Source organism: Elgaria multicarinata, chromosome 21 (assembly GCF_023053635.1).
Source record: "Elgaria multicarinata webbii isolate HBS135686 ecotype San Diego chromosome 21, rElgMul1.1.pri, whole genome shotgun sequence".
Taxonomy (NCBI): Eukaryota; Metazoa; Chordata; class Lepidosauria; order Squamata; family Anguidae; genus Elgaria; species Elgaria multicarinata.
Window position 1 is genome coordinate 6,099,441 of NC_086191.1, and position 11,824 is coordinate 6,111,264.

Genomic DNA, 11,824 nt, shown 5'->3' on the forward strand with positions numbered 1-11,824 from the left:
TAATAGTTGTTGTTGTTGTTGTTGTTGTTGTTGTTATTATAGGTGCTCCACACCAAATTTCAGAATGTAGTCTTGTGCAAGTCTACCCAGAAACAAAAGTTAGTATTCAAGCATTATTGGAACATTAGAGGTTTCAACTTCCTTTCATCTGCTTGCAAATACTAGTATTTTTTTATTCCTATAACCCACCTCTTGCAAACCTTTTTTTCTTACTAACTGACAAGCAACCTCTTACAAAGCTTATCTTACCACCTGGCAAGCAACCTCTTACAAAGCTTATCTTACCACCTGGCAAGCAACCTCTTACAAAGCTTATCTTACCACCTGGCAAGCAACCTCTTTCAAAGCTTATCTTACCACCTGGCAAGCAACCTCTTACAAAGCTTATCTTACCACCTGGCAAGCAACCTCTTACAAAGCTTATCTTACCACCTGGCAAGCAACCTCTTTCAAAGCTTATCTTACCACCTGGCAAGCAACCTCTTACAAAGCTTATCTTACCACCTGGCAAGCAACCTCTTACAAAGCTTATCTTACCACCTGGCAAGCAACCTCTTTCAAAGCGTATCTTACCACCTGGCAAGCAACCTCTTACAAAGCGTATTTTAACACCTCTCATAACGACGGTATTTTTTGGATAAGTAAAGCAAAGCATTTGGTTGTCCACACATCATTCTGTTCATCACAAGCTTGTTGGCTTTGTAACAGGATCACCCCATTGAATAACTGAGATACCAGACTAAGATTTGGTATGCATGTCAAGGTGACAATTCTACTTTTCAGGCTCAAATTCAGCGTTGACCCATTTTCAAGGGGATGAGGAAACTGCAAAACCACAAACGCAGTGTGATATTTCCTCAAGACTGAGGTGTTGGAACGAAAGCTGGTGTGATCATTCAGGATTCCAGCTTGCATTTCAAATGTGAAACCCAGCGCTAAACAGATTGTAAATGATATTTAAAGCGAGGATGGCCTCCTAAATACTGTATTCGAATACTGATAGTGTATGTGACACACCAAATGTATTATTATTATTAATAATAATAATAATAACTTTCTGTGAAAAGCACTCAAAGCAGCCTACAGAAAAGTCACAATCAAAACTGAACAAAATATAAAAAACAATTCAAGCAATACATTGTGCCACCCTGAGATCCTTGTGATATAGGGCGGGATATAAATGTTTTAATCAAATAATCAAAGAAAATGCTTAAAAATATACTAATTCCAAGCAGCCATCAATGCAAATCTTTCAAACAAGCAGACTGTTTAAACATTAAAAGCTTGTTGCAATAAAAAGGTCTTCAGTGGATGCTAAAAAAAACAAAAGAGAGGCATCTTCCACGGTTTGGCCACCACCACCGAAAAGGCCCTGTCTCCGGAATCTGGTTTTAATTTTTGTAAACCACCCAGAGGACTTCGGCTATTGGGTGGTATAAAAATGCAATAAATAAATACCCGCCTGATGCTGCGCAATGAAAGAATGGACTGATGGGAATCTGATCTTGATGTTAAAAGTTCAGCAAGTTCATAAGGGAGACACAAATGTGAACATTATTGGCGTCTGTCTCTTTTAGGGCCAGGAGGGCCAGCGTTCTCTTAAAAATCCCACTTCAGAGCTCATTTCAGCTGACTCCCATTTTCATTTTTGACCTGCTTTTCGGCTTGATTTATTTAAGAAATACACGTTTTTAGAACACGGTTGCGAATTTGGGAATGGTTCTAGGGGGAAAACCACACACTCCTGCTCACATTCGTGTCTGGGATTGCGAACGGAAAGTGCCCACGTGATTCACAAACAGGAACGAAACTCTTTTATATTCCTGCCCTTGGTCGCATTTGCCTTCCGTTGCAGGGTGCCCTCTCGCTGTCTAGGGTGTCTGGATGTACTGGAAAGGACAGAGTTAACAAGGCACAATCGAGGCGATAGATAGAGGTATTTGATAGAGGCATGCATTTGTGCGTGTGTGAAGCTCTCGCCTAAAAGCCAGGCCCATCCCCAGGACAGTCACCCATCAGGGATGCTTTAAGCTGGATTCCTGCATTGAGCAGGGGGTTGGACTTGATGGCCTTAGAGGTCCCTTAAGGACACCAGAAGTGCCAAGCTGGATCAGACCAAGGGTCCATCTAGTCCAGCACTCTGTTCACACAGCGGCCAACCAGCCGCCGACCAGGGACCAACAAAGCAGGACATGGTGCAACGGCACCCTCCCACCCATGTTCCCCGGCAACGGGTGTATTTATAGACTAACTGCCTCTGATCCTGAAGATACCACAGAGCCATCAGGGCTAGTAGCCATGGATAGCCTTCTCCTCCAGGCATTTCTCCAACCCATCCAAAGTTTCAAGCCATCCAAAGTTTTGGAAACCTCCACATTTTGTGGTAGTGAATTCCGTCATTTAACTCTGCACTGCGTGAAGAAGGACTTCCTTTTATTTGTCCTGAATCAGCTTCATCGGATAACCCCAGTTGGGTTCTAGTATTATGGGAGAGGGAGAAAAAGTCTCCCTGTCTACATTCTCCACGCCAGGCATCATTTTCTACACCTCTATGCCGTCTCCCTCCAGCCTCCTTTTCTCCAAGCTGAACAACTCCAGCTGTTGGAACCTTCCCATCTAGGGGAGATGCTCCAGCCCCCTTGATCATTTGAGTTGCCCTTGTCCGCGTCTCCCTTTGCATTCAGCCTGTCTCCTTGAAAGAAATCAGGGCCTGAACAGAGAGGCTTAAGTGCACCAGGAAGGCCGTCTCCCCTTCTCTCTCTCTGCCCGCTCCACTCCATCCCACGGTGCCTCTCACTTCTTTGCCGCCTTTTGCTGGCTAGGAATTTGACGAGCGTCCCTAAATCCGGTGCCAACGCACTGCCCCATTGTTCAGCGTTGGAGCTGTCCTGGGTGCTGAAACGCAGCTGGCTGGATCACAATTAGAAGAAAGCGCTACCTTGGGGAGGATGGGCAGGAAACAGGGGTGGTTGGAGGGAGGGAGGGAGGGAGGCCGGCCGACACACACACACACACACACACACACACACACACACACACACACACACACAGAGTCAAGTCCCTATCTATCTTTTCTCTATCATATACCTACCTTGTCTTCTGCCCATCCCCATTTGCACAAACCTTGGGGCATAACCAATTCTTCCGCTCGCCCTAGAAGTCCTGGCATACAGAGCGAACGAGAGAGGACTTCTGAGCATGTGTAGAGGAAGTCGCCTTCAAATTAGAGAAGCTGGTGCTACTTCTAGAAGTCCCATCTCTCTCTCTGGCCCTGTTCAGAAGACACCTTACACCACGGTTTTAACCACAGTGGTTAAGCTGGAAAGCCGGGCCGTGTTCGGAAGACACCTTAAACCATGGCTTGAACCCTTAGTCACTGTGGTTAAAGCTGTGGTTTAAGGTGTCTTCTGAACACGGCCTCGCTTTCCGGCTTAACCACTGTGGTTAAAGCCGTGGTTTAAGGTGTCTTCTGAACACAGCCTGGCTTTTTGGCTTAACCGCCATGGTTAAAGCCATGGTTTAAGGTGTCTTCTGAACGGGGCCGCTCTCTCTCTCTCTCACACACACACACACTACTAGAAACTCTGGCCCACTGAGTAAAACTGATTATGTCCTGCTGGCAATTGGCAAAGAATTCAGAACAGATCCAAAGACAGAACTCATTCACGCGACACAGCTTATTACGAAATTTACTGCCACACGATGAGGTGATGGCCAACGCATTAGGTAGAAGTGGGTGAGGACAATTCTAGAGGGGTTTATTTTTGGTCTCTTTGAGCTACCCGTACCCATATTCATCTCCTTTCACTAACCATCTATCCACAACATCCCCATCTGTGCTTTTTTTACACACTTCCATTCCCACAAATGTAGCGGGACTTAAGGATTTGATTTATTTATTTATTTTTTTTAAAAAAACCTGCTGAATTGGATCAGGAATCTGTGTAGTTCAGCATGCAACTGCCCACATAGCCCAACAGATGCCCCAGGGAAGTCTACAAGCAAGGAATGAAGGCAACAGAAATTGCTATTCACAGGTAGACTTCCTCTAAATATGGAGGATCTATTAAGCTCTCATGGTGAATAGCTGTTGATAGATCGCTCCTCCTCCTCTGATTTGTCCAATCTGCTTTTCAAGTCATCCAAGCTAGAGGTCATCACTACATTCTTGTGGCGGGGAGTTCCAGAGATTTTCACAGAGCTCCAAACAGCGAATATGGGATAGGCCTTCCTATATAGAAACTGACCAGTTCTTTATGGGTCTGGAAACAAAGCCCTATGAGGAGAGACTAAAAGAACTGGGCCTGTTTAGCCTGGAGAAGAGAAGATTGAGAGGAGACATGATAGCACTCTTCAAAGACTTAAAAGGCTGTCACACAGAGGAGGGCCAGGATCTCTTCTAGATCCTCCCAGAGTGCAGGACAAGGAATAACGGGCTCAAGTGACAGGAAGCCAGATTCCGGCTGGACATCAGGAAAAACTTCCTGACTGTTAGAGCAGTATGACAATGGAACCAATGACCTAGGGAGGTTGTGGGCTCTCCCACCCTAGAGGCCTTCAAGAAGCAGCTGGACAACCATCTGTCAGGGATGCTTTAGGGTGGATTCCTGCATTGAGCAGGGGGTTGGACTCGATGGCCTTAGAGGCCCCTTCCAACTCTACTATTCTGTGAGTCTATGATTCTCAGGCCATGCAAGGTGAGGGCCATATTTAAGTGCCTTCACATCATGGGCCCAGGTTAGAGACAGGTAACCCCCACATCTATACATCTACAGATGCAGTTTATCTCATCTAAATCTAAATACGCTGATTGTATATCTGTGCGCAGACATCTCTCTTCGGCAGAAAGGCAAGGAGGACCCCCCGATTCTACAGGAGATGGGGTGTACTCAAGGTATTGGGGGCAGGGACAGAAAACCCAAGCAGCACTCTGCTCCCCTGAAATCAACATGGGGCACGACGCACCAGGAAGACCTTCTGTAGAAGCTTCATCAAACGTAACAGACGCTCTTCTGAATCAGACCAAAAGTCTACCTAACCGGACGTCCTGCTTCCAACGCTGGCCAGCGAAATGCCTCTGTGAAACCTGAAAGTGTCCCTGTCCTGCCGTTCTGGTATTCAGAGGTACATCACCCCTGGAAATGTAGGCTCCATTCGCCCTACGCAATTGTAGCCATACAGGCCTTCACTTGCCAAATTGTTAAGTGTGGCGAGCCGGAGAACGCCCCAGTTCAATGGGCCCTGCCACATGCGACCGGGAGTCCATCAGCAACCCATTCCGGCCAGGTGCTTTAACAGTTCAAGAAAGCAACTAGCCCATGGTTGCTCCTCAGAAGTTGGTATTTAGAGGGCTGGCTGCCCTGGGACGTGGAGGTTCCATTCCTAAACGTTGCGGCTTATAAAGACCCAGCTGGATGAATCAAATGCCCATCTAGCCCAGCGTTCTGTTTCCAGCAGTGGTCAGCCAGATGCCGCCCTGAAGCGGGACGTGAAGGCAACAGCACAGCCCACTCTGGGTCCATATTTGGGTCAGGGTGTGTGTGTGGGGGGGGGCAGGGCCTCTGCCTGGGAGTTCTCACCTCCTTGCAAGGACAAGGTGAGTGGTGTCTCCTGTGGGCAGACGGCCTCGGTGCCACCCCCTCTACCACCAGCCCTGATGCTTTTGCCACCGTGGCTAACGGCCTCAGCACCGCCGCCTTTAAAACGTTAGGCGTGTGGAACCTCGGCACGGAAGAGGCCCCGGCGCCTGTGGGCGGGATGCCCGCCCGGGTAATATATATTGGCATCTCTCGAGAAGCGTGCGCTGTTTGTTGATATGGGGACGACAAGATGATTTAAGAATTTGCTCGTTTCCACAATGATCTCATTCGTGCTGGGTGGGGCGAAGGCAGCAGAACGAAGTCTCCTCTTTGCCTGGGCGGGCGAGTGTTTTAGAAACACACGCGAATCTGTCCTATGTTAATGGCTCACCCTTGACTTCACTGCCCTCTCCTTTTCCCCGGCACCTAATTTTTAAAAAATTAGCACCACTGCTAGCTGCGATTCCTTTTGACCTGGATCGCAGTGGCCCTTCCGAGCAGCGGGGTGAGGCGGTGAATCCGGGGTGTTGTTAAAGGCACGGCAGGAGAGGCGGCAATCAGAAATACCCCACCTGAAATAACCAGGAGGGAACCAAGAGTCTCGCAACGCAAAGGCCGCTTCGTGGAGAGCGAACGCCGGATCGGGGCGAAGGTTACCATCCCTTTGTGAAGACGCAAGCTCTGGACGTTCCATCCGGCGTCGTTCCCACATCCTCCTACCTGCCCCCGGATTGCACATTGTGTGGGAAACAGTACCGGTGAGCCGAAGGGCACTCTGGTCATGCTCAGAGGCAATGTTTCCTCATTTCATCACACCATTTCAGGTGTGATGGGGGAGGCGGCAACCCGTGTCCTGGGGCTGAGGAACAAATCCAGACCGATCCCAGTCCCAAAGGAGAATGAATAACAGAAGTGAGGGATTGACGCTGCAACATATTCATATTATAGGCACAACTCTTTTTTTATGGGGGTGGGGAGAAGTATGGCTTCTTCTCCTTTCTAAATCTTATATAAATTTGTCTGTGGGATTTTTCTCTAGTAAGCATCAACACCTGCACAGTGTATTTACTCCTCCTTCAGCCGGTGGGTTACCAAATAGTGGTTCTAAGACCGCTATCAAGGCCGCTGTGAACTGAGTGCGCCCACCCTGCAAGGAGGGCGCCTGAAACATGTCTGAATGATTGTGCTCAACATCTAAGGTCCTCCTCCGGGTGCCTACTCCGAGGGAAGCTCGGAGGACGGCAACAAGGGAGAGGGCCTTCTCCGTGGTGGCCCCCCAATTATGGACTGATCTCCCTGACGAGGCTCGCCTGGCACCAACATTGTTACCTTTTCGGCTCCAGGTCAAGACTTCTCTCTTCTCCCAGGCATATGTGGAGTGTTTCACTGACCCAGAGTAGTTGTTTTAAATGGCACTGCGTGCGATCTGTTTTTATGCTTTTTACGGTTTTACATTTTGTGTATCGCTTTTTAATGCGCAGTGTTTTAATCTTTGTAAACCGACCAGAGAGCTTTGGCTATGGGGCGGTACATCAATATAAGAAATAAATAAATAAATAATAAATCGCTGCTCTGGCTTTCCCACCTTCCGGCCATCTTTTGCTGTGGGGCAGGCTGTTCTGCAGGGGGACAACCCCACCCACCCCAAATCAGGTGAAATCGAACCATTTCCATTTCAAAGCTGTAGCCGTTTCACCTACTTCTGGAAGAGGATGCCCGTTGCACCTCTGCAGAGGTTGCTTTTCTGCACACTCAGATCAGCAGGATAAGAAGGTGCCCTTTTACTGACTCAAAACCATTGTTCATCTATCCCGGTATTGTTGACACGGACTGGCAGTAATGGCTTCCCAGGTTTTCAGGCAGGAGTCTTTCCAGCCCTACCTGGACATGGGATGTCCAGCCCTACCTGGACATCAGACCTGGGATTGCCTGCAAAGCAAGCGCTCTCCCAACTGAGAAGTGTTCCCCCTTACGTGCTTTAAAAACCTCCCCTTTCAGATCTCAGAGCCTGCTGTAATTCAGAGGGGAAACGCGTCTTTGTTCGCAGCTCTTCGCAGAGCGCCAATTGTGTGCGGATGTTCAAAAGGGCCGGGAAGAATCGGACGGTCGGAGGAGGGGGGGGCGCGTGGAGCCTGAACAGCTTGTGCCTTCATGCCGGGGGTGGAAAGAGCAGAGAAAGTGGGTCAAGAGGCAGCCCTTGGCTTAAGGAGAGCGAGCAGCTGCTGCTGGAAGAGGAGGAGGAGGCCGGATGGCAGATTCATCGGAAGGGTTAACAGCCAGGGACATTTCTCCATCCAGACAGGGAGACAGTGAACGGCGAGTCCTGGGGGATGCTGGCAAGGGTTTCGGCCAGCTCCCTTCCTGTCCTGAATTGGCTGCCACACGTGTCCAGAAACCCAATTCACCAGTGCAAGAGAACACAGGTGTAGCAGCACCCCACCGAACATAGCAAGGGTAGGAAGGCGACGCATCCCTTGGGCCACCTAGCTCAATATTGTCAACACTGACTGGCGGCAGCAGGAAAGGGCAACTCAAATGATCCAGGGGCTGGAGAAACTTCCCTATGAGGGAAGGTGACAGAAACTGGGATTGTTTAGGTTGGAGGCTGAGGGGAGACAGGATAGAGGTGGACAAAATGATGCCTGGAGTGGAGAAAGTGGATAAGGAGACATTTTTCTCCCTCTCCCATAATACCAGAACCCAGCGGGGTCATCCCATGAAGCTGACTGGTGGGAGAGTCAGGACAGATCAAAGGAAGGACGTCAAAGGAAGGACACAGCGCAAAGGAAGGACGTCAAAGGAAGGACACAGCGCAAACTTTGAGACTCACTACCACAAGATGTGGTCATGGCCACCACTTTGGATGGCTTGAAAAGGGGGTTGGATAAATTCCTGGAGGCAAAGGCTATCCATGGCTACTAGCCCTGATGGCTCTGTGGTATCTCCAGTATCCGAGGCAATAAGCCTGTGTGCCCCAGTTGCTGGGGAACATGGGTGGGAGGGTGCTGTTGCACCATGTCTTGCTTTGCTGGTCCCTGGTCGACAGCTGGTCGGACACTGTGTGAACAGAGTGCTACTGCCTTGCCCTGGAATTATAGGTATGAGATGCATGGCAGGTGTGGGGAAACAGACTTCCAACACAATTTTCTAAGCCATGACAAAACTATAATTCCCAGGATTCTTTGCGGGAAGACATGGCAGTTAAGCAGATACAAAACCAAGATATGTTTCTAATGAAAAAAAAAATGTAGTCAAAATGGAGGCGACCAGTTAATAACTCATCACACACTTCTGTAGACTCAGACGTTAGTCTCTGATCAACAGGACGTACTCTTTACTGGGAGCGTTACAGGATTGCAGTAAAAACTGCAGTGGCCAGATTGATAACTGGAACAAGGAGGTTCGAACATATAACACCAATTCTGGCCCGCTTGCATTGGCTGCCTGTACGTTTCCGAGCCCAATTCAAGGTGCTGGTTTTAACCTATAAGTTCTACATGGCTTGGGACCACAATACCTGATGGAACGCCTCTCCTGACATGAACCTACCCGTACACTTCGCTCAACATCTAAGGTCCTCCTCCAAGTGCCTACTCCGAGGGAAGCTCGGAGGATGGCAACAAGGGAGAGGGCCTTCTCAGTGGTGGCCCCCCCGACTGCGGAATGATCTCCCCGATGAAGCTCGCCTGGCACCAGCACTATCTTTTAGGCGCCAGGTCAAGACTTTTCTCTTCTCCCAGGCATTTAACACCATTTAACAACGCTAAGTTTGTTTTTTTAACGGACCCCCCAGAACTGTTGTTTTTAAATGGATACCGCTGTTTTTATGTTTTTAAATTTTGTATACTTTTAATGTTTACTGTTTTTCACTTTTGTAAAACGCCCAGAGAGCTTCGGCTATGGGGCGGTATATAAATGTAACAAATAAGAAAATAAATCCAGATTCCTGAATGGACCCTGGAAACTGGAAGACGTTTGCTTTTGATGGCTGGTGGCTACTACGTACTGCACAAACACGCAGAAGGGGGTTTGGGAGAAACCGTCTGCCAGTTGGAACCAGATGTCCTGAGTCCCCAATGCTCACACTTTACAAAGGAACTGGGCCTCTCAGATTCTTCTCCTAGTCCAGAACTTGTAGAACTAGGCAGGGCAAAACAAGACCAGCGCTCAGCCCCAGCTGTGAAATCTGAACCAAGCAAAGCTCAAGTCACCCTGGAGTGAGGCTGTGTCCATTTCCTCAAGTCTGGGAAGGCTTTCCACTGGAACTTATAGCTCCAAGAGAGTTGTTGCTTCTGCAATGATTCAACTCAGGACTGGAATTGAGAAGATTGAGGGGAGACATGATAGCACTCTTCAAAGACTTAAAAGGTTGTCACACAGAGGAGGGCCAGGATCTCTTCTCGATCCTCCCAGAGTGCAGGGCACGGAATCACGGGCTCAAGTTACAGGAAGCCAGATTCCAGCTGGACATCAGGAAAAACGTCCTGACTGTTAGAGCAGTGCGACAATGGAATCAGTTGCCTGGGGAGGTTGTGGGCTCTCCCACAATAGAGGCAGCTGGACAACCATCTGTCAGGGATACTTTAGGGTGGATTCCTGCATTGAGCAGGGGGTTGGACTGGATGGCCTTGTAGGCCCCTTCCAACTCTGCTATTCTATGATTCTATGGAGGTCCCATCCCTGTCTGCCAGGCTCTCATCTGGTCAGATGCTTTCTCTCATGGGCCTCTCCTCCTGAGCTGACTCATATGCAGGTCACCGGTCCCTTCACCAGCAGCTCCGAAGCACCTGCCTGGGTCCCCCATCTCCAGTGGCACAGAGGATAATGGCGGCTGGGTGGGTGGGATGGAGCTGACCAGGAACCCAGGTAGCCAATGAAGAGCGTAAATCCAGATCCAATTGCTCCTCTGGATCACAGGCCCTGCTCCCTCTGCTAGGAGACTCCAGGTTCTAGGTCTGAACACTGGTGTTAATGCAAGGAAAAAGAGGGTCCCCCGTACTCTGTTCCTCTTCCGTTTCTTTGGTTTGCTCTGCCTCAAATCCCACGCTTCCCAAACTCTAGGAGAAAGTCTAAAATTAAGTCCAGAGTAGAAGTAATGCCCAATTTGCCACAGCTTTCCCTCCTGCACATCGCGAATGTGCTCTGATAAGACACTGCAAGAAAAGCATTCTTCATGACATTATGGGCTTACGACTGCATCGAGGTTATGCAGATGGAGTGTTTTACCGACACACAAGGGGTCGGGGATTGGAAACGCGTCACACACAAGAATCGCGATACAACTGGATGTAGGATGACGTCAAGATTGCCTTTTTGGAGTGTTTTATCAACGTACACATACATATGCCAGTAATGTACCAGGGGAAATGCATGAAAGAACTGACAGTTGTAATAAACTACACATGCACCATGCTCTGGACAAAATTCAGCATTGAAAAACGCAGTTACAGAGGATTCCCTGTGCATTGGCTCTACTTCGGAATCATAGCCAGGACTCCCTTTCAGGTTGTGAGTCCTATCAATACCCTGCACTGTAGCCTAGGTTGCAGGAACCTGCTATGGACCAGATCTCAAGCACGGTCACATTAGGTCAGGTTTCTCAAGAAGCAAGACAAAAAGAGATTAGCACCACAGAAAGCTGTGAGTGGTGCTGGGGCCGGAAGCCAGGCCGGGTTGTTTGTATGCTCCTCCAACAAGGAGCAGAACAAGACTGAGGCTTAAGTAAGAGTTTGGTTGCATTTAGCCTGGTTGGCCCTGCCCACATACAGATGGAGGCTTTGTCTTCAGCAATCCCAGGCTTCGATGTGGGAGTAACTGTGGCATGTGAGTGTCCTCAGGGCATGTGTCCCCAGTCACTGAGGATGGTGCAGCAGAATCCTCCGAATGCAGGAGAGCTGATCCCTGAGGTCTTTCAGAAGAACAGGTTCCTAGGGAGTTGCAAGCTTCATTACACCTATCCATGGCTGAGTCCTCACCATGAACCCTGGAGCGTCTTGTACAGAGGACAAAGGTTCAAGGTCCTGGTCCATGACTGGAATTCGGAACTCCAGGGTGAAGTTTGGATGAGCAGAATTTCGGCAGCCTCCATAGTGAACGCCGGAGAAATCACAAAAGCAAGGGGATGACCCTGTAGTACGCTGCCAATCACCCAGCTGGCAAGGGATTCCTTGCCAAGTGCTGAAGGGCTTCTGCAGGATTGTGCTAACCGGCACAGGGAGGCTGGCCGCCCACTGAGCTCCAGAATT